Genomic DNA, 18484 nt, shown 5'->3' with positions numbered 1-18484 from the left:
TTTGTCTCGTCGGAGAGATGGAGAAGAGGGGAAGAAAATAACCTGCCAAAGGCGGGTTAGGATCGTCGGATTTGCCAAAAAAACGTTGTTTTCTGTGTCATCCGTCTATTTTTCAGAATTTTGTGTAACTCGAGTAATTTAAAACTGGAATAACTCGTCGTACGTATTATAAACCGATGACAGCGATTTGGAGACATAAAAATATGTCCGGAAATATTTATTACTAATTTCATTAGCATTTCCCAATCTACCCTTTACTTTTAATAAGAATAAAAAGTTTCAGTTATTTCTACACTACTTCCGACATATTATTTATTTGAATACTCCAAATTTAATATTGGTAATTTAGGAAAAATCTTTTAGTGAGAGAACAATAAATAAAAATTGGATCTGCTAAAAAGTCAAACATAATCGGACGGAGGGAGTAAACGTTTTTACGTCGTATCACTATAGAGTGCGTGAAATCGGGGAGAAATAGGAGTCCACGATGAGAACAAGTAGTACCCATTGTAAAATACTAACGGATGCGATCATACCAGCACTAATCCACCGGATCCCATCAGAACTCCGAAGTTAAACGTGCTTGGGCGAGAGTAGTACTAGGATGGGTGACCTCCTGGGAAGTCCTCGTGTTGCATCCCTTTTTCTACTTTTTTTTTCCCTTTTTCTACTTCTTTTTTTTTTGTCTCGTCGGAGATATGGAGAAGAGGGGAAGAAAATAACCTGCCAAAGGCGGGTTAGGATCGTCGGATTTGCCAAAAAAACGTTGTTTTCTGTGTCATCCGTCTATTTTTCAGAATTTTGTGTAACTCGAGTAATTTAAAACTGGAATAACTCGTCGTACGTATTATAAACCGATGACAGCGATTTGGAGACATAAAAATATGTCCGGAAATATTTATTACTAATTTCATTAGCATTTCCCAATCTACCCTTTACTTTTAATAAGAATAAAAAGTTTCAGTTATTTCTACACTACTTCCGACATATTATTTATTTGAATACTCCAAATTTAATATAGGTAATTTAGGAAAAATCTTTTAGTGAGAGAACAATAAATAAAAATTGGATCTGCTAAAAAGTCAAACATAATCGGACGGAGGGAGTAAACGTTTTTACGTCGTATCACTATAGAGTGCGTGAAATCGGGGAGAAATAGGAGTCCACGATGAGAACAAGTAGTACCCATTGTAAAATACTAACGGATGCGATCATACCAGCACTAATCCACCGGATCCCATCAGAACTCCGAAGTTAAGCGTGCTTGGGCGAGAGTAGTACTAGGATGGGTGACCTCCTGGGAAGTCCTCGTGTTGCATCCCTTTTTCTACTTTTTTTTTCCCTTTTTCTACTTTTTTTTTTTTTGTCTCGTCGGAGAGATGGAGAAGAGGGGAAGAAAATAACCTGCCAAAGGCGGGTTAGGATCGTCGGATTTGCCAAAAAAACGTTGTTTTCTGTGTCATCCGTCTATTTTTCAGAATTTTGTGTAACTCGAGTAATTTAAAACTGGAATAACTCGTCGTACGTATTATAAACCGATGACAGCGATTTGGAGACATAAAAATATGTCCGGAAATATTTATTACTAATTTCATTAGCATTTCCCAATCTACCCTTTACTTTTAATAAGAATAAAAAGTTTCAGTTATTTCTACACTACTTCCGACATATTATTTATTTGAATACTCCAAATTTAATATAGGTAATTTAGGAAAAATCTTTTAGTGAGAGAACAATAAATAAAAATTGGATCTGCTAAAAAGTCAAACATAATCGGACGGAGGGAGTAAACGTTTTTACGTCGTATCACTATAGAGTGCGTGAAATCGGGGAGAAATAGGAGTCCACGATGAGAACAAGTAGTACCCATTGTAAAATACTAACGGATGCGATCATACCAGCACTAATCCACCGGATCCCATCAGAACTCCGAAGTTAAGCGTGCTTGGGCGAGAGTAGTACTAGGATGGGTGACCTCCTGGGAAGTCCTCGTGTTGCATCCCTTTTTCTACTTTTTTTTTCCCTTTTTCTACTTTTTTTTTTTGTCTCGTCGGAGAGATGGAGAAGAGGGGAAGAAAATAACCTGCCAAAGGCGGGTTAGGATCGTCGGATTTGCCAAAAAAACGTTGTTTTCTGTGTCATCCGTCTATTTTTCAGAATTTTGTGTAACTCGAGTAATTTAAAACTGGAATAACTCGTCGTACGTATTATAAACCGATGACAGCGATTTGGAGACATAAAAATATGTCCGGAAATATTTATTACTAATTTCATTAGCATTTCCCAATCTACCCTTTACTTTTAATAAGAATAAAAAGTTTCAGTTATTTCTACACTACTTCCGACATATTATTTATTTGAATACTCCAAATTTAATATAGGTAATTTAGGAAAAATCTTTTAGTGAGAGAACAATAAATAAAAATTGGATCTGCTAAAAAGTCAAACATAATCGGACGGAGGGAGTAAACGTTTTTACGTCGTATCACTATAGAGTGCGTGAAATCGGGGAGAAATAGGAGTCCACGATGAGAACAAGTAGTACCCATTGTAAAATACTAACGGATGCGATCATACCAGCACTAATCCACCGGATCCCATCAGAACTCCGAAGTTAAGCGTGCTTGGGCGAGAGTAGTACTAGGATGGGTGACCTCCTGGGAAGTCCTCGTGTTGCATCCCTTTTTCTACTTTTTTTTTCCCTTTTTCTACTTCTTTTTTTTTTGTCTCGTCGGAGAGATGGAGAAGAGGGGAAGAAAATAACCTGCCAAAGGCGGGTTAGGATCGTCGGATTTGCCAAAAAAACGTTGTTTTCTGTGTCATCCGTCTATTTTTCAGAATTTTGTGTAACTCGAGTAATTTAAAACTGGAATAACTCGTCGTACGTATTATAAACCGATGACAGCGATTTGGAGACATAAAAATATGTCCGGAAATATTTATTACTAATTTCATTAGCATTTCCCAATCTACCCTTTACTTTTAATAAGAATAAAAAGTTTCAGTTATTTCTACACTACTTCCGACATATTATTTATTTGAATACTCCAAATTTAATATAGGTAATTTAGGAAAAATCTTTTAGTGAGAGAACAATAAATAAAAATTGGATCTGCTAAAAAGTCAAACATAATCGGACGGAGGGAGTAAACGTTTTTACGTCGTATCACTATAGAGTGCGTGAAATCGGGGAGAAATAGGAGTCCACGATGAGAACAAGTAGTACCCATTGTAAAATACTAACGGATGCGATCATACCAGCACTAATCCACCGGATCCCATCAGAACTCCGAAGTTAAGCGTGCTTGGGCGAGAGTAGTACTAGGATGGGTGACCTCCTGGGAAGTCCTCGTGTTGCATCCCTTTTTCTACTTTTTTTTTCCCTTTTTCTACTTTTTTTTTTTTTGTCTCGTCGGAGAGATGGAGAAGAGGGGAAGAAAATAACCTGCCAAAGGCGGGTTAGGATCGTCGGATTTGCCAAAAAAACGTTGTTTTCTGTGTCATCCGTCTATTTTTCAGAATTTTGTGTAACTCGAGTAATTTAAAACTGGAATAACTCGTCGTACGTATTATAAACCGATGACAGCGATTTGGAGACATAAAAATATGTCCGGAAATATTTATTACTAATTTCATTAGCATTTCCCAATCTACCCTTTACTTTTAATAAGAATAAAAAGTTTCAGTTATTTCTACACTACTTCCGACATATTATTTATTTGAATACTCCAAATTTAATATAGGTAATTTAGGAAAAATCTTTTAGTGAGAGAACAATAAATAAAAATTGGATCTGCTAAAAAAGTCAAACATAATCGGACGGAGGGAGTAAACGTTTTTACGTCGTATCACTATAGAGTGCGTGAAATCGGGGAGAAATAGGAGTCCACGATGAGAACAAGTAGTACCCATTGTAAAATACTACCGGATGCGATCATACCAGCACTAATCCACCGGATCCCATCAGAACTCCGAAGTTAAGCGTGCTTGGGCGAGAGTAGTACTAGGATGGGTGACCTCCTGGGAAGTCCTCGTGTTGCATCCCTTTTTCTACTTTTTTTTTCCCTTTTTCTACTTTTTTTTTTTTTTGTCTCGTCGGAGAGATGGAGAAGAGGGGAAGAAAATAACCTGCCAAAGGCGGGTTAGGATCGTCGGATTTGCCAAAAAAACGTTGTTTTCTGTGTCATCCGTCTATTTTTCAGAATTTTGTGTAACTCGAGTAATTTAAAACTGGAATAACTCGTCGTACGTATTATAAACCGATGACAGCGATTTGGAGACATAAAAATATGTCCGGAAATATTTATTACTAATTTCATTAGCATTTCCCAATCTACCCTTTACTTTTAATAAGAATAAAAAGTTTCAGTTATTTCTACACTACTTCCGACATATTATTTATTTGAATACTCCAAATTTAATATAGGTAATTTAGGAAAAATCTTTTAGTGAGAGAACAATAAATAAAAATTGGATCTGCTAAAAAGTCAAACATAATCGGACGGAGGGAGTAAACGTTTTTACGTCGTATCACTATAGAGTGCGTGAAATCGGGGAGAAATAGGAGTCCACGATGAGAACAAGTAGTACCCATTGTAAAATACTAACGGATGCGATCATACCAGCACTAATCCACCGGATCCCATCAGAACTCCGAAGTTAAGCGTGCTTGGGCGAGAGTAGTACTAGGATGGGTGACCTCCTGGGAAGTCCTCGTGTTGCATCCCTTTTTCTACTTTTTTTTTCCCTTTTTCTACTTCTTTTTTTTTTGTCTCGTCGGAGAGATGGAGAAGAGGGGAAGAAAATAACCTGCCAAAGGCGGGTTAGGATCGTCGGATTTGCCAAAAAAACGTTGTTTTCTGTGTCATCCGTCTATTTTTCAGAATTTTGTGTAACTCGAGTAATTTAAAACTGGAATAACTCGTCGTACGTATTATAAACCGTTGACAGCGATTTGGAGACATAAAAATATGTCCGGAAATATTTATTACTAATTTCATTAGCATTTCCCAATCTACCCTTTACTTTTAATAAGAATAAAAAGTTTCAGTTATTTCTACACTACTTCCGACATATTATTTATTTGAATACTCCAAATTTAATATAGGTAATTTAGGAAAAATCTTTTAGTGAGAGAACAATAAATAAAAATTGGATCTGCTAAAAAGTCAAACATAATCGGACGGAGGGAGTAAACGTTTTTACGTCGTATCACTATAGAGTGCGTGAAATCGGGGAGAAATAGGAGTCCACGATGAGAACAAGTAGTACCCATTGTAAAATACTAACGGATGCGATCATACCAGCACTAATCCACCGGATCCCATCAGAACTCCGAAGTTAAGCGTGCTTGGGCGAGAGTAGTACTAGGATGGGTGACCTCCTGGGAAGTCCTCGTGTTGCATCCCTTTTTCTACTTTTTTTTTCCCTTTTTCTACTTCTTTTTTTTTTGTCTCGTCGGAGAGATGGAGAAGAGGGGAAGAAAATAACCTGCCAAAGGCGGGTTAGGATCGTCGGATTTGCCAAAAAAACGTTGTTTTCTGTGTCATCCGTCTATTTTTCAGAATTTTGTGTAACTCGAGTAATTTAAAACTGGAATAACTCGTCGTACGTATTATAAACCGATGACAGCGATTTGGAGACATAAAAATATGTCCGGAAATATTTATTACTAATTTCATTAGCATTTCCCAATCTACCCTTTACTTTTAATAAGAATAAAAAGTTTCAGTTATTTCTACACTACTTCCGACATATTATTTATTTGAATACTCCAAATTTAATATAGGTAATTTAGGAAAAATCTTTTAGTGAGAGAACAATAAATAAAAATTGGATCTGCTAAAAAGTCAAACATAATCGGACGGAGGGAGTAAACGTTTTTACGTCGTATCACTATAGAGTGCGTGAAATCGGGGAGAAATAGGAGTCCACGATGAGAACAAGTAGTACCCATTGTAAAATACTAACGGATGCGATCATACCAGCACTAATCCACCGGATCCCATCAGAACTCCGAAGTTAAGCGTGCTTGGGCGAGAGTAGTACTAGGATGGGTGACCTCCTGGGAAGTCCTCGTGTTGCATCCCTTTTTCTACTTTTTTTTTCCCTTTTTCTACTTTTTTTTTTTTTGTCTCGTCGGAGAGATGGAGAAGAGGGGAAGAAAATAACCTGCCAAAGGCGGGTTAGGATCGTCGGATTTGCCAAAAAAACGTTGTTTTCTGTGTCATCCGTCTATTTTTCAGAATTTTGTGTAACTCGAGTAATTTAAAACTGGAATAACTCGTCGTACGTATTATAAACCGATGACAGCGATTTGGAGACATAAAAATATGTCCGGAAATATTTATTACTAATTTCATTAGCATTTCCCAATCTACCCTTTACTTTTAATAAGAATAAAAAGTTTCAGTTATTTCTACACTACTTTCGACATATTATTTATTTGAATACTCCAAATTTAATATAGGTAATTTAGGAAAAATCTTTTAGTGAGAGAACAATAAATAAAAATTGGATCTGCTAAAAAGTCAAACATAATCGGACGGAGGGAGTAAACGTTTTTACGTCGTATCACTATAGAGTGCGTGAAATCGGGGAGAAATAGGAGTCCACGATGAGAACAAGTAGTACCCATTGTAAAATACTAACGGATGCGATCATACCAGCACTAATCCACCGGATCCCATCAGAACTCCGAAGTTAAGCGTGCTTGGGCGAGAGTAGTACTAGGATGGGTGACCTCCTGGGAAGTCCTCGTGTTGCATCCCTTTTTCTACTTTTTTTTTTCCCTTTTTCTACTTTTTTTTTTTTTGTCTCGTCGGAGAGATGGAGAAGAGGGGAAGAAAATAACCTGCCAAAGGCGGGTTAGGATCGTCGGATTTGCCAAAAAAACGTTGTTTTCTGTGTCATCCGTCTATTTTTCAGAATTTTGTGTAACTCGAGTAATTTAAAACTGGAATAACTCGTCGTACGTATTATAAACCGATGACAGCGATTTGGAGACATAAAAATATGTCCGGAAATATTTATTACTAATTTCATTAGCATTTCCCAATCTACCCTTTACTTTTAATAAGAATAAAAAGTTTCAGTTATTTCTACACTACTTCCGACATATTATTTATTTGAATACTCCAAATTTAATATAGGTAATTTAGGAAAAATCTTTTAGTGAGAGAACAATAAATAAAAATTGGATCTGCTAAAAAAGTCAAACATAATCGGACGGAGGGAGTAAACGTTTTTACGTCGTATCACTATAGAGTGCGTGAAATCGGGGAGAAATAGGAGTCCACGATGAGAACAAGTAGTACCCATTGTAAAATACTACCGGATGCGATCATACCAGCACTAATCCACCGGATCCCATCAGAACTCCGAAGTTAAGCGTGCTTGGGCGAGAGTAGTACTAGGATGGGTGACCTCCTGGGAAGTCCTCGTGTTGCATCCCTTTTTCTACTTTTTTTTTCCCTTTTTCTACTTTTTTTTTTTTTGTCTCGTCGGAGAGATGGAGAAGAGGGGAAGAAAATAACCTGCCAAAGGCGGGTTAGGATCGTCGGATTTGCCAAAAAAACGTTGTTTTCTGTGTCATCCGTCTATTTTTCAGAATTTTGTGTAACTCGAGTAATTTAAAACTGGAATAACTCGTCGTACGTATTATAAACCGATGACAGCGATTTGGAGACATAAAAATATGTCCGGAAATATTTATTACTAATTTCATTAGCATTTCCCAATCTACCCTTTACTTTTAATAAGAATAAAAAGTTTCAGTTATTTCTACACTACTTCCGACATATTATTTATTTGAATACTCCAAATTTAATATAGGTAATTTAGGAAAAATCTTTTAGTGAGAGAACAATAAATAAAAATTGGATCTGCTAAAAAGTCAAACATAATCGGACGGAGGGAGTAAACGTTTTTACGTCGTATCACTATAGAGTGCGTGAAATCGGGGAGAAATAGGAGTCCACGATGAGAACAAGTAGTACCCATTGTAAAATACTAACGGATGCGATCATACCAGCACTAATCCACCGGATCCCATCAGAACTCCGAAGTTAAGCGTGCTTGGGCGAGAGTAGTACTAGGATGGGTGACCTCCTGGGAAGTCCTCGTGTTGCATCCCTTTTTCTACTTTTTTTTTCCCTTTTTCTACTTCTTTTTTTTTTGTCTCGTCGGAGAGATGGAGAAGAGGGGAAGAAAATAACCTGCCAAAGGCGGGTTAGGATCGTCGGATTTGCCAAAAAAACGTTGTTTTCTGTGTCATCCGTCTATTTTTCAGAATTTTGTGTAACTCGAGTAATTTAAAACTGGAATAACTCGTCGTACGTATTATAAACCGTTGACAGCGATTTGGAGACATAAAAATATGTCCGGAAATATTTATTACTAATTTCATTAGCATTTCCCAATCTACCCTTTACTTTTAATAAGAATAAAAAGTTTCAGTTATTTCTACACTACTTCCGACATATTATTTATTTGAATACTCCAAATTTAATATAGGTAATTTAGGAAAAATCTTTTAGTGAGAGAACAATAAATAAAAATTGGATCTGCTAAAAAGTCAAACATAATCGGACGGAGGGAGTAAACGTTTTTACGTCGTATCACTATAGAGTGCGTGAAATCGGGGAGAAATAGGAGTCCACGATGAGAACAAGTAGTACCCATTGTAAAATACTAACGGATGCGATCATACCAGCACTAATCCACCGGATCCCATCAGAACTCCGAAGTTAAGCGTGCTTGGGCGAGAGTAGTACTAGGATGGGTGACCTCCTGGGAAGTCCTCGTGTTGCATCCCTTTTTCTACTTTTTTTTTCCCTTTTTCTACTTCTTTTTTTTTTGTCTCGTCGGAGAGATGGAGAAGAGGGGAAGAAAATAACCTGCCAAAGGCGGGTTAGGATCGTCGGATTTGCCAAAAAAACGTTGTTTTCTGTGTCATCCGTCTATTTTTCAGAATTTTGTGTAACTCGAGTAATTTAAAACTGGAATAACTCGTCGTACGTATTATAAACCGATGACAGCGATTTGGAGACATAAAAATATGTCCGGAAATATTTATTACTAATTTCATTAGCATTTCCCAATCTACCCTTTACTTTTAATAAGAATAAAAAGTTTCAGTTATTTCTACACTACTTCCGACATATTATTTATTTGAATACTCCAAATTTAATATAGGTAATTTAGGAAAAATCTTTTAGTGAGAGAACAATAAATAAAAATTGGATCTGCTAAAAAGTCAAACATAATCGGACGGAGGGAGTAAACGTTTTTACGTCGTATCACTATAGAGTGCGTGAAATCGGGGAGAAATAGGAGTCCACGATGAGAACAAGTAGTACCCATTGTAAAATACTAACGGATGCGATCATACCAGCACTAATCCACCGGATCCCATCAGAACTCCGAAGTTAAGCGTGCTTGGGCGAGAGTAGTACTAGGATGGGTGACCTCCTGGGAAGTCCTCGTGTTGCATCCCTTTTTCTACTTTTTTTTTCCCTTTTTCTACTTTTTTTTTTTTTGTCTCGTCGGAGAGATGGAGAAGAGGGGAAGAAAATAACCTGCCAAAGGCGGGTTAGGATCGTCGGATTTGCCAAAAAAACGTTGTTTTCTGTGTCATCCGTCTATTTTTCAGAATTTTGTGTAACTCGAGTAATTTAAAACTGGAATAACTCGTCGTACGTATTATAAACCGATGACAGCGATTTGGAGACATAAAAATATGTCCGGAAATATTTATTACTAATTTCATTAGCATTTCCCAATCTACCCTTTACTTTTAATAAGAATAAAAAGTTTAAGTTATTTCTACACTACTTCCGACATATTATTTATTTGAATACTCCAAATTTAATATAGGTAATTTAGGAAAAATCTTTTAGTGAGAGAACAATAAATAAAAATTGGATCTGCTAAAAAGTCAAACATAATCGGACGGAGGGAGTAAACGTTTTTACGTCGTATCACTATAGAGTGCGTGAAATCGGGGAGAAATAGGAGTCCACGATGAGAACAAGTAGTACCCATTGTAAAATACTAACGGATGCGATCATACCAGCACTAATCCACCGGATCCCATCAGAACTCCGAAGTTAAGCGTGCTTGGGCGAGAGTAGTACTAGGATGGGTGACCTCCTGGGAAGTCCTCGTGTTGCATCCCTTTTTCTACTTTTTTTTTCCCTTTTTCTACTTTTTTTTTTTTTGTCTCGTCGGAGAGATGGAGAAGAGGGGAAGAAAATAACCTGCCAAAGGCGGGTTAGGATCGTCGGATTTGCCAAAAAAACGTTGTTTTCTGTGTCATCCGTCTATTTTTCAGAATTTTGTGTAACTCGAGTAATTTAAAACTGGAATAACTCGTAGTACGTATTATAAACCGATGACAGCGATTTGGAGACATAAAAATATGTCCGGAAATATTTATTACTAATTTCATTAGCATTTCCCAATCTACCCTTTACTTTTAATAAGAATAAAAAGTTTCAGTTATTTCTACACTACTTCCGACATATTATTTATTTGAATACTCCAAATTTAATATAGGTAATTTAGGAAAAATCTTTTAGTGAGAGAACAATAAATAAAAATTGGATCTGCTAAAAAGTCAAACATAATCGGACGGAGGGAGTAAACGTTTTTACGTCGTATCACTATAGAGTGCGTGAAATCGGGGAGAAATAGGAGTCCACGATGAGAACAAGTAGTACCCATTGTAAAATACTAACGGATGCGATCATACCAGCACTAATCCACCGGATCCCATCAGAACTCCGAAGTTAAGCGTGCTTGGGCGAGAGTAGTACTAGGATGGGTGACCTCCTGGGAAGTCCTCGTGTTGCATCCCTTTTTCTACTTTTTTTTTCCCTTTTTCTACTTTTTTTTTTTTTGTCTCGTCGGAGAGATGGAGAAGGGGGGAAGAAAATAACCTGCCAAAGGCGGGTTAGGATCGTCGGATTTGCCAAAAAAACGTTGTTTTCTGTGTCATCCGTCTATTTTTCAGAATTTTGTGTAACTCGAGTAATTTAAAACTGGAATAACTCGTCGTACGTATTATAAACCGATGACAGCGATTTGGAGACATAAAAATATGTCCGGAAATATTTATTACTAATTTCATTAGCATTTCCCAATCTACCCTTTACTTTTAATAAGAATAAAAAGTTTCAGTTATTTCTACACTACTTTCGACATATTATTTATTTGAATACTCCAAATTTAATATAGGTAATTTAGGAAAAATCTTTTAGTGAGAGAACAATAAATAAAAATTGGATCTGCTAAAAAGTCAAACATAATCGGACGGAGGGAGTAAACGTTTTTACGTCGTATCACTATAGAGTGCGTGAAATCGGGGAGAAATAGGAGTCCACGATGAGAACAAGTAGTACCCATTGTAAAATACTAACGGATGCGATCATACCAGCACTAATCCACCGGATCCCATCAGAACTCCGAAGTTAAGCGTGCTTGGGCGAGAGTAGTACTAGGATGGGTGACCTCCTGGGAAGTCCTCGTGTTGCATCCCTTTTTCTACTTTTTTTTTTCCCTTTTTCTACTTTTTTTTTTTTTGTCTCGTCGGAGAGATGGAGAAGAGGGGAAGAAAATAACCTGCCAAAGGCGGGTTAGGATCGTCGGATTTGCCAAAAAAACGTTGTTTTCTGTGTCATCCGTCTATTTTTCAGAATTTTGTGTAACTCGAGTAATTTAAAACTGGAATAACTCGTCGTACGTATTATAAACCGATGACAGCGATTTGGAGACATAAAAATATGTCCGGAAATATTTATTACTAATTTCATTAGCATTTCCCAATCTACCCTTTACTTTTAATAAGAATAAAAAGTTTCAGTTATTTCTACACTACTTCCGACATATTATTTATTTGAATACTCCAAATTTAATATAGGTAATTTAGGAAAAATCTTTTAGTGAGAGAACAATAAATAAAAATTGGATCTGCTAAAAAAGTCAAACATAATCGGACGGAGGGAGTAAACGTTTTTACGTCGTATCACTATAGAGTGCGTGAAATCGGGGAGAAATAGGAGTCCACGATGAGAACAAGTAGTACCCATTGTAAAATACTACCGGATGCGATCATACCAGCACTAATCCACCGGATCCCATCAGAACTCCGAAGTTAAGCGTGCTTGGGCGAGAGTAGTACTAGGATGGGTGACCTCCTGGGAAGTCCTCGTGTTGCATCCCTTTTTCTACTTTTTTTTTCCCTTTTTCTACTTTTTTTTTTTTTGTCTCGTCGGAGAGATGGAGAAGAGGGGAAGAAAATAACCTGCCAAAGGCGGGTTAGGATCGTCGGATTTGCCAAAAAAACGTTGTTTTCTGTGTCATCCGTCTATTTTTCAGAATTTTGTGTAACTCGAGTAATTTAAAACTGGAATAACTCGTCGTACGTATTATAAACCGATGACAGCGATTTGGAGACATAAAAATATGTCCGGAAATATTTATTACTAATTTCATTAGCATTTCCCAATCTACCCTTTACTTTTAATAAGAATAAAAAGTTTCAGTTATTTCTACACTACTTCCGACATATTATTTATTTGAATACTCCAAATTTAATATAGGTAATTTAGGAAAAATCTTTTAGTGAGAGAACAATAAATAAAAATTGGATCTGCTAAAAAGTCAAACATAATCGGACGGAGGGAGTAAACGTTTTTACGTCGTATCACTATAGAGTGCGTGAAATCGGGGAGAAATAGGAGTCCACGATGAGAACAAGTAGTACCCATTGTAAAATACTAACGGATGCGATCATACCAGCACTAATCCACCGGATCCCATCAGAACTCCGAAGTTAAGCGTGCTTGGGCGAGAGTAGTACTAGGATGGGTGACCTCCTGGGAAGTCCTCGTGTTGCATCCCTTTTTCTACTTTTTTTTTCCCTTTTTCTACTTCTTTTTTTTTTGTCTCGTCGGAGAGATGGAGAAGAGGGGAAGAAAATAACCTGCCAAAGGCGGGTTAGGATCGTCGGATTTGCCAAAAAAACGTTGTTTTCTGTGTCATCCGTCTATTTTTCAGAATTTTGTGTAACTCGAGTAATTTAAAACTGGAATAACTCGTCGTACGTATTATAAACCGTTGACAGCGATTTGGAGACATAAAAATATGTCCGGAAATATTTATTACTAATTTCATTAGCATTTCCCAATCTACCCTTTACTTTTAATAAGAATAAAAAGTTTCAGTTATTTCTACACTACTTCCGACATATTATTTATTTGAATACTCCAAATTTAATATAGGTAATTTAGGAAAAATCTTTTAGTGAGAGAACAATAAATAAAAATTGGATCTGCTAAAAAGTCAAACATAATCGGACGGAGGGAGTAAACGTTTTTACGTCGTATCACTATAGAGTGCGTGAAATCGGGGAGAAATAGGAGTCCACGATGAGAACAAGTAGTACCCATTGTAAAATACTAACGGATGCGATCATACCAGCACTAATCCACCGGATCCCATCAGAACTCCGAAGTTAAGCGTGCTTGGGCGAGAGTAGTACTAGGATGGGTGACCTCCTGGGAAGTCCTCGTGTTGCATCCCTTTTTCTACTTTTTTTTTCCCTTTTTCTACTTCTTTTTTTTTTGTCTCGTCGGAGAGATGGAGAAGAGGGGAAGAAAATAACCTGCCAAAGGCGGGTTAGGATCGTCGGATTTGCCAAAAAAACGTTGTTTTCTGTGTCATCCGTCTATTTTTCAGAATTTTGTGTAACTCGAGTAATTTAAAACTGGAATAACTCGTCGTACGTATTATAAACCGATGACAGCGATTTGGAGACATAAAAATATGTCCGGAAATATTTATTACTAATTTCATTAGCATTTCCCAATCTACCCTTTACTTTTAATAAGAATAAAAAGTTTCAGTTATTTCTACACTACTTCCGACATATTATTTATTTGAATACTCCAAATTTAATATAGGTAATTTAGGAAAAATCTTTTAGTGAGAGAACAATAAATAAAAATTGGATCTGCTAAAAAGTCAAACATAATCGGACGGAGGGAGTAAACGTTTTTACGTCGTATCACTATAGAGTGCGTGAAATCGGGGAGAAATAGGAGTCCACGATGAGAACAAGTAGTACCCATTGTAAAATACTAACGGATGCGATCATACCAGCACTAATCCACCGGATCCCATCAGAACTCCGAAGTTAAGCGTGCTTGGGCGAGAGTAGTACTAGGATGGGTGACCTCCTGGGAAGTCCTCGTGTTGCATCCCTTTTTCTACTTTTTTTTTCCCTTTTTCTACTTTTTTTTTTTTTGTCTCGTCGGAGAGATGGAGAAGAGGGGAAGAAAATAACCTGCCAAAGGCGGGTTAGGATCGTCGGATTTGCCAAAAAAACGTTGTTTTCTGTGTCATCCGTCTATTTTTCAGAATTTTGTGTAACTCGAGTAATTTAAAACTGGAATAACTCGTCGTACGTATTATAAACCGATGACAGCGATTTGGAGACATAAAAATATGTCCGGAAATATTTATTACTAATTTCATTAGCATTTCCCAATCTACCCTTTACTTTTAATAAGAATAAAAAGTTTAAGTTATTTCTACACTACTTCCGACATATTATTTATTTGAATACTCCAAATTTAATATAGGTAATTTAGGAAAAATCTTTTAGTGAGAGAACAATAAATAAAAATTGGATCTGCTAAAAAGTCAAACATAATCGGACGGAGGGAGTAAACGTTTTTACGTCGTATCACTATAGAGTGCGTGAAATCGGGGAGAAATAGGAGTCCACGATGAGAACAAGTAGTACCCATTGTAAAATACTAACGGATGCGATCATACCAGCACTAATCCACCGGATCCCATCAGAACTCCGAAGTTAAGCGTGCTTGGGCGAGAGTAGTACTAGGATGGGTGACCTCCTGGGAAGTCCTCGTGTTGCATCCCTTTTTCTACTTTTTTTTTCCCTTTTTCTACTTCTTTTTTTTTTGTCTCGTCGGAGAGATGGAGAAGAGGGGAAGAAAATAACCTGCCAAAGGCGGGTTAGGATCGTCGGATTTGCCAAAAAAACGTTGTTTTCTGTGTCATCCGTCTATTTTTCAGAATTTTGTGTAACTCGAGTAATTTAAAACTGGAATAACTCGTCGTACGTATTATAAACCGTTGACAGCGATTTGGAGACATAAAAATATGTCCGGAAATATTTATTACTAATTTCATTAGCATTTCCCAATCTACCCTTTACTTTTAATAAGAATAAAAAGTTTCAGTTATTTCTACACTACTTCCGACATATTATTTATTTGAATACTCCAAATTTAATATAGGTAATTTAGGAAAAATCTTTTAGTGAGAGAACAATAAATAAAAATTGGATCTGCTAAAAAGTCAAACATAATCGGACGGAGGGAGTAAACGTTTTTACGTCGTATCACTATAGAGTGCGTGAAATCGGGGAGAAATAGGAGTCCACGATGAGAACAAGTAGTACCCATTGTAAAATACTAACGGATGCGATCATACCAGCACTAATCCACCGGATCCCATCAGAACTCCGAAGTTAAGCGTGCTTGGGCGAGAGTAGTACTAGGATGGGTGACCTCCTGGGAAGTCCTCGTGTTGCATCCCTTTTTCTACTTTTTTTTTCCCTTTTTCTACTTTTTTTTTTTTTGTCTCGTCGGAGAGATGGAGAAGAGGGGAAGAAAATAACCTGCCAAAGGCGGGTTAGGATCGTCGGATTTGCCAAAAAAACGTTGTTTTCTGTGTCATCCGTCTATTTTTCAGAATTTTGTGTAACTCGAGTAATTTAAAACTGGAATAACTCGTCGTACGTATTATAAACCGATGACAGCGATTTGGAGACATAAAAATATGTCCGGAAATATTTATTACTAATTTCATTAGCATTTCCCAATCTACCCTTTACTTTTAATAAGAATAAAAAGTTTCAGTTATTTCTACACTACTTCCGACATATTATTTATTTGAATACTCCAAATTTAATATAGGTAATTTAGGAAAAATCTTTTAGTGAGAGAACAATAAATAAAAATTGGATCTGCTAAAAAGTCAAACATAATCGGACGGAGGGAGTAAACGTTTTTACGTCGTATCACTATAGAGTGCGTGAAATCGGGGAGAAATAGGAGTCCACGATGAGAACAAGTAGTACCCATTGTAAAATACTAACGGATGCGATCATACCAGCACTAATCCACCGGATCCCATCAGAACTCCGAAGTTAAGCGTGCTTGGGCGAGAGTAGTACTAGGATGGGTGACCTCCTGGGAAGTCCTCGTGTTGCATCCCTTTTTCTACTTTTTTTTTCCCTTTTTCTACTTTTTTTTTTTTTGTCTCGTCGGAGAGATGGAGAAGAGGGGAAGAAAATAACCTGCCAAAGGCGGGTTAGGATCGTCGGATTTGCCAAAAAAACGTTGTTTTCTGTGTCATCCGTCTATTTTTCAGAATTTTGTGTAACTCGAGTAATTTAAAACTGGAATAACTCGTCGTACGTATTATAAACCGATGACAGCGATTTGGAGACATAAAAATATGTCCGGAAATATTTATTACTAATTTCATTAGCATTTCCCAATCTACCCTTTACTTTTAATAAGAATAAAAAGTTTCAGTTATTTCTACACTACTTCCGACATATTATTTATTTGAATACTCCAAATTTAATATAGGTAATTTAGGAAAAATCTTTTAGTGAGAGAACAATAAATAAAAATTGGATCTGCTAAAAAGTCAAACATAATCGGACGGAGGGAGTAAACGTTTTTACGTCGTATCACTATAGAGTGCGTGAAATCGGGGAGAAATAGGAGTCCACGATGAGAACAAGTAGTACCCATTGTAAAATACTAACGGATGCGATCATACCAGCACTAATCCACCGGATCCCATCAGAACTCCGAAGTTAAGCGTGCTTGGGCGAGAGTAGTACTAGGATGGGTGACCTCCTGGGAAGTCCTCGTGTTGCATCCCTTTTTCTACTTTTTTTTTCCCTTTTTCTACTTTTTTTTTTTTTGTCTCGTCGGAGAGATGGAGAAGAGGGGAAGAAAATAACCTGCCAAAGGCGGGTTAGGATCGTCGGATTTGCCAAAAAAACGTTGTTTTCTGTGTCATCCGTCTATTTTTCAGAATTTTGTGTAACTCGAGTAATTTAAAACTGGAATAACTCGTCGTACGTATTATAAACCGATGACAGCGATTTGGAGACATAAAAATATGTCCGGAAATATTTATTACTAATTTCATTAGCATTTCCCAATCTACCCTTTACTTTTAATAAGAATAAAAAGTTTAAGTTATTTCTACACTACTTCCGACATATTATATATTTGAATACTCCAAATTTAATATAGGTAATTTAGGAAAAATCTTTTAGTGAGAGAACAATAAATAAAAATTGGATCTGCTAAAAAGTCAAACATAATCGGACGGAGGGAGTAAACGTTTTTACGTCGTATCACTATAGAGTGCGTGAAATCGGGGAGAAATAGGAGTCCACGATGAGAACAAGTAGTACCCATTGTAAAATACTAACGGATGCGATCATACCAGCACTAATCCACCGGATCCCATCAGAACTCCGAAGTTAAGCGTGCTTGGGCGAGAGTAGTACTAGGATGGGTGACCTCCTGGGAAGTCCTCGTGTTGCATCCCTTTTTCTACTTTTTTTTTCCCTTTTTCTACTTCTTTTTTTTTTGTCTCGTCGGAGAGATGGAGAAGAGGGGAAGAAAATAACCTGCCAAAGGCGGGTTAGGATCGTCGGATTTGCCAAAAAAACGTTGTTTTCTGTGTCATCCGTCTATTTTTCAGAATTTTGTGTAACTCGAGTAATTTAAAACTGGAATAACTCGTCGTACGTATTATAAACCGTTGACAGCGATTTGGAGACATAAAAATATGTCCGGAAATATTTATTACTAATTTCATTAGCATTTCCCAATCTACCCTTTACTTTTAATAAGAATAAAAAGTTTCAGTTATTTCTACACTACTTCCGACATATTATTTATTTGAATACTCCAAATTTAATATAGGTAATTTAGGAAAAATCTTTTAGTGAGAGAACAATAAATAAAAATTGGATCTGCTAAAAAGTCAAACATAATCGGACGGAGGGAGTAAACGTTTTTACGTCGTATCACTATAGAGTGCGTGAAATCGGGGAGAAATAGGAGTCCACGATGAGAACAAGTAGTACCCATTGTAAAATACTAACGGATGCGATCATACCAGCACTAATCCACCGGATCCCATCAGAACTCCGAAGTTAAGCGTGCTTGGGCGAGAGTAGTACTAGGATGGGTGACCTCCTGGGAAGTCCTCGTGTTGCATCCCTTTTTCTACTTTTTTTTTCCCTTTTTCTACTTTTTTTTTTTTTGTCTCGTCGGAGAGATGGAGAAGAGGGGAAGAAAATAACCTGCCAAAGGCGGGTTAGGATCGTCGGATTTGCCAAAAAAACGTTGTTTTC

General features: G+C 36.9%; 27 non-coding genes across 27 annotated transcripts; all 27 read left to right on the top strand.

Moving 5' to 3' along the window:
* Positions 1–522: 522 nt before the first annotated feature.
* On the top strand, positions 523–641 carry LOC147531300 (5S ribosomal RNA). Its single transcript, XR_015228899.1, has one exon. It is a non-coding gene; the product is annotated as a 5S ribosomal RNA (ribosomal RNA).
* Positions 642–1203: 562 nt separating this feature from the next.
* Positions 1204–1322, top strand: LOC147531299 (5S ribosomal RNA). Its single transcript, XR_015228686.1, has one exon. It is a non-coding gene; the product is annotated as a 5S ribosomal RNA (ribosomal RNA).
* A 562-nt stretch (positions 1323–1884) lies between these two features.
* LOC147531298 (5S ribosomal RNA) lies at positions 1885–2003 on the top strand. Its single transcript, XR_015228685.1, has one exon. It is a non-coding gene; the product is annotated as a 5S ribosomal RNA (ribosomal RNA).
* A 560-nt stretch (positions 2004–2563) lies between these two features.
* LOC147531297 (5S ribosomal RNA) lies at positions 2564–2682 on the top strand. Its single transcript, XR_015228684.1, has one exon. It is a non-coding gene; the product is annotated as a 5S ribosomal RNA (ribosomal RNA).
* Positions 2683–3244: 562 nt separating this feature from the next.
* LOC147531296 (5S ribosomal RNA) lies at positions 3245–3363 on the top strand. Its single transcript, XR_015228683.1, has one exon. It is a non-coding gene; the product is annotated as a 5S ribosomal RNA (ribosomal RNA).
* A 563-nt stretch (positions 3364–3926) lies between these two features.
* On the top strand, positions 3927–4045 carry LOC147531295 (5S ribosomal RNA). The gene has a single exon (XR_015228682.1). It is a non-coding gene; the product is annotated as a 5S ribosomal RNA (ribosomal RNA).
* A 563-nt stretch (positions 4046–4608) lies between these two features.
* On the top strand, positions 4609–4727 carry LOC147531294 (5S ribosomal RNA). The gene has a single exon (XR_015228681.1). It is a non-coding gene; the product is annotated as a 5S ribosomal RNA (ribosomal RNA).
* A 562-nt stretch (positions 4728–5289) lies between these two features.
* Positions 5290–5408, top strand: LOC147531293 (5S ribosomal RNA). Its single transcript, XR_015228680.1, has one exon. It is a non-coding gene; the product is annotated as a 5S ribosomal RNA (ribosomal RNA).
* A 562-nt stretch (positions 5409–5970) lies between these two features.
* LOC147531292 (5S ribosomal RNA) lies at positions 5971–6089 on the top strand. The gene has a single exon (XR_015228679.1). It is a non-coding gene; the product is annotated as a 5S ribosomal RNA (ribosomal RNA).
* A 562-nt stretch (positions 6090–6651) lies between these two features.
* Positions 6652–6770, top strand: LOC147531291 (5S ribosomal RNA). The gene has a single exon (XR_015228678.1). It is a non-coding gene; the product is annotated as a 5S ribosomal RNA (ribosomal RNA).
* Positions 6771–7334: 564 nt separating this feature from the next.
* LOC147531290 (5S ribosomal RNA) lies at positions 7335–7453 on the top strand. The gene has a single exon (XR_015228676.1). It is a non-coding gene; the product is annotated as a 5S ribosomal RNA (ribosomal RNA).
* Positions 7454–8015: 562 nt separating this feature from the next.
* LOC147531289 (5S ribosomal RNA) lies at positions 8016–8134 on the top strand. The gene has a single exon (XR_015228675.1). It is a non-coding gene; the product is annotated as a 5S ribosomal RNA (ribosomal RNA).
* Positions 8135–8696: 562 nt separating this feature from the next.
* LOC147531288 (5S ribosomal RNA) lies at positions 8697–8815 on the top strand. Its single transcript, XR_015228674.1, has one exon. It is a non-coding gene; the product is annotated as a 5S ribosomal RNA (ribosomal RNA).
* A 562-nt stretch (positions 8816–9377) lies between these two features.
* Positions 9378–9496, top strand: LOC147531287 (5S ribosomal RNA). The gene has a single exon (XR_015228673.1). It is a non-coding gene; the product is annotated as a 5S ribosomal RNA (ribosomal RNA).
* Positions 9497–10058: 562 nt separating this feature from the next.
* Positions 10059–10177, top strand: LOC147531286 (5S ribosomal RNA). Its single transcript, XR_015228672.1, has one exon. It is a non-coding gene; the product is annotated as a 5S ribosomal RNA (ribosomal RNA).
* Positions 10178–10739: 562 nt separating this feature from the next.
* Positions 10740–10858, top strand: LOC147531285 (5S ribosomal RNA). The gene has a single exon (XR_015228671.1). It is a non-coding gene; the product is annotated as a 5S ribosomal RNA (ribosomal RNA).
* Positions 10859–11420: 562 nt separating this feature from the next.
* LOC147531284 (5S ribosomal RNA) lies at positions 11421–11539 on the top strand. Its single transcript, XR_015228670.1, has one exon. It is a non-coding gene; the product is annotated as a 5S ribosomal RNA (ribosomal RNA).
* Positions 11540–12103: 564 nt separating this feature from the next.
* LOC147531283 (5S ribosomal RNA) lies at positions 12104–12222 on the top strand. Its single transcript, XR_015228669.1, has one exon. It is a non-coding gene; the product is annotated as a 5S ribosomal RNA (ribosomal RNA).
* A 562-nt stretch (positions 12223–12784) lies between these two features.
* Positions 12785–12903, top strand: LOC147531282 (5S ribosomal RNA). The gene has a single exon (XR_015228668.1). It is a non-coding gene; the product is annotated as a 5S ribosomal RNA (ribosomal RNA).
* Positions 12904–13465: 562 nt separating this feature from the next.
* LOC147531281 (5S ribosomal RNA) lies at positions 13466–13584 on the top strand. The gene has a single exon (XR_015228667.1). It is a non-coding gene; the product is annotated as a 5S ribosomal RNA (ribosomal RNA).
* Positions 13585–14146: 562 nt separating this feature from the next.
* On the top strand, positions 14147–14265 carry LOC147531280 (5S ribosomal RNA). Its single transcript, XR_015228665.1, has one exon. It is a non-coding gene; the product is annotated as a 5S ribosomal RNA (ribosomal RNA).
* A 562-nt stretch (positions 14266–14827) lies between these two features.
* Positions 14828–14946, top strand: LOC147531279 (5S ribosomal RNA). Its single transcript, XR_015228664.1, has one exon. It is a non-coding gene; the product is annotated as a 5S ribosomal RNA (ribosomal RNA).
* A 562-nt stretch (positions 14947–15508) lies between these two features.
* On the top strand, positions 15509–15627 carry LOC147531278 (5S ribosomal RNA). Its single transcript, XR_015228663.1, has one exon. It is a non-coding gene; the product is annotated as a 5S ribosomal RNA (ribosomal RNA).
* A 562-nt stretch (positions 15628–16189) lies between these two features.
* On the top strand, positions 16190–16308 carry LOC147531277 (5S ribosomal RNA). The gene has a single exon (XR_015228662.1). It is a non-coding gene; the product is annotated as a 5S ribosomal RNA (ribosomal RNA).
* A 562-nt stretch (positions 16309–16870) lies between these two features.
* Positions 16871–16989, top strand: LOC147531276 (5S ribosomal RNA). Its single transcript, XR_015228661.1, has one exon. It is a non-coding gene; the product is annotated as a 5S ribosomal RNA (ribosomal RNA).
* Positions 16990–17551: 562 nt separating this feature from the next.
* LOC147531275 (5S ribosomal RNA) lies at positions 17552–17670 on the top strand. Its single transcript, XR_015228660.1, has one exon. It is a non-coding gene; the product is annotated as a 5S ribosomal RNA (ribosomal RNA).
* Positions 17671–18232: 562 nt separating this feature from the next.
* Positions 18233–18351, top strand: LOC147531274 (5S ribosomal RNA). The gene has a single exon (XR_015228659.1). It is a non-coding gene; the product is annotated as a 5S ribosomal RNA (ribosomal RNA).
* The last annotated feature ends 133 nt before the right edge of the window (positions 18352–18484 follow it).

Source organism: Eschscholzia californica, unplaced genomic scaffold (assembly GCF_041429995.1).
Source record: "Eschscholzia californica isolate CP2 unplaced genomic scaffold, dmEscCali1.0.p SCAF_6, whole genome shotgun sequence".
Taxonomy (NCBI): Eukaryota; Viridiplantae; Streptophyta; class Magnoliopsida; order Ranunculales; family Papaveraceae; genus Eschscholzia; species Eschscholzia californica.
The sequence above is the reverse complement of the archived record's forward strand: the minus strand, read 5'-3'. Positions and strand labels throughout refer to the sequence as shown.